We start from the raw sequence: 2178 nt of genomic DNA on the forward strand, positions 1-2178 counted from the left end.
CCAGCCTGGACAACTTGGCGAAACCCCGTCTTTACTAAATAATACAAAAATTAGCGGGGCAAGGCCAGGCACGGTGGCTCACACCTGTAATCCCAGGACTTTGGGAGGCTGAGGCGGGTGGATCACCTGATGTCGGGAGTTCGAGACCAGCCTGACCAACACGGAGAAACCCCATCTGCACTAAAAATACAAAATTAGCCGGGCGTGGTGGTGCATGCCTATAATCCCAGCTACTCCGGAGGCTGAGGCAGGAGAATAACTTGAACCCGGGAGGCGGAGTTTGCAATGAGCCGAGATCGCACCATTGCACTCCAGCCTGGACAACAAGAGTAAAACTGAGTCTCAGAAAACAAACAAACAAAAAAAAAAAACCGGGCGTGGCAGCGTGCGCCTGTAATCCCAGCTACCTCTGGAGGCTGAGGCACCAGAATTGCTTGAACTCGGAAGGCGAAAGCTGCAGTGAGCCAGATCGCGCCACTGCACTCCAGACTGGGTGACAGTGAGACCGTGTCAAAAATATTAGTATTAATAATAACAATAATAATAAAGATCATTTCAGAGTCTTGATTAAAAAGCTGTTAAAATGGGATGTTCCTTAGAGGGGTCAGGGCGGGGGCTTCTGTCTCCAGGGTGGTCAAGGAAGGCCTCCCCAAGTAGGTGGCATTTTTACAGACACCTGAGATGGCGCTGGAGGCGGTGGGAACAGCTTGGTAGGGGGGTGGAGGTTGGGAGTGTTAGAAGCAGATAAAGAGGGTGAGAGTCGCATCCCAGGCTTTGGAGCCCCGGAGGTGTCTGGGGGGTCCTGGCTGGATCCTGGCACCTCTATCTCGCACCCAGGTGAGGAGCTTGGAGGCCGCGAGGGTCGTGGGAAGAGACGAGGCCAGCCCTTCCCGCGCCCTCGCCTCCAAGGAGCTGCGAGTGTGATGTGGCGTGCTCGCCCTCTGGCGGCAGCTCCCGGAACTGAGCGGCGGCCGCGCCCAGGACACCCACTTCCCAGACGCCAAGCCTGGAGGGCCGGGCGTGCTTCCCACCTAGCTCTGCTACATCCCAGCTCCTGACTGTCCCCCAACCTGCCCTTCTGGTGTCCTCTAGACCCAGTTAACGGCAGCTCTGTCCTGCCAGGTGCTAAGGCTCCAAACTTTGGAGAGCACCTTTGACCAATCTCTTTAACACCCATCCCCGCCACCAATCTTATATGACAGTAACTCCGGTCAGCTCGAGAATCTATCCAGAATCCGCCCGCTTCTCACCCACTCCTTGTCCCCCTACCCGGATCAGTGCAGTCACTTCCTTCCAGGTCTCCCAGTTCCCGCCCTGGCCACCAGTGCCCCCCAGTCTATTCCGCCCACAGCGGCCAGGGGGCGCCTGTGAGCACCTGAGTCAAGACTGGTCCCTCTGATGAGAAACCCTCCATGACTCTCATCTCCCTCAGAAAAAAGCCTCAGGAGGAGGCCCGCGAGGATGTGCCTCCATCACCTCCCCACCCTCCTGTCCCCATAAGCCTCCCTTTTCTCCCCCCAGCCACACTTGCTCATTCCATTTTTCCAAACGTACCAGGCACACTCTATAATGCTATTTATGCCAGCTATGCAAGAACGCAGAAGCTCTTTAAGTTTCAGCGTGGAAAGATATCCCCCCAAAACTTAAGTAAAAAGGAAAACATTGAGAATGGGCTATCATTCCAACCTTTTGGGGAAAGAGAAAATAATTTACAGCTATTGTTTATTTGTATTTGCATGTTGCAAAAAGCAGCCAGGTTTTCTTGCTGAGGAGGGGCACGGAAATGTACAGATGGCATGAGGGAGCCTCACTCTAGACTATAAAAATTGTGGCCAGGCGCGGTGGCTCACGCCTGTAATCCCAGCATTTTGGGAGGCCGAGGCGGGCAGATAATGAGGTCACGAGATCAAGACCATCCTGGCTAACACGGTGAAACCCCGTCCCTACTAAAAATATTTTAAAAATTAGCCAGGCATGGTGGCGGGCACCTGTAGTCCCAGCTACGCAGGAGGCTGAGGCAAGAGAATGGCATGAACCCGGGAGGCGGAGCTTGCAGTGAGCTGAGATCACACCACTGCACTCCAACCTGGGCGACAGATCGAGACTCCCTCTCAAAAAAAAAAAAAAAATTAGCTGGGCATGGTGCTGCGTGCCTCTAGTCCCAGTTACTCAGGAAAC

This window comes from Colobus angolensis, unplaced genomic scaffold (assembly GCF_000951035.1).
Source record: "Colobus angolensis palliatus isolate OR3802 unplaced genomic scaffold, Cang.pa_1.0 Scaffold39, whole genome shotgun sequence".
In the NCBI taxonomy this organism is placed as follows: domain Eukaryota; kingdom Metazoa; phylum Chordata; class Mammalia; order Primates; family Cercopithecidae; genus Colobus; species Colobus angolensis.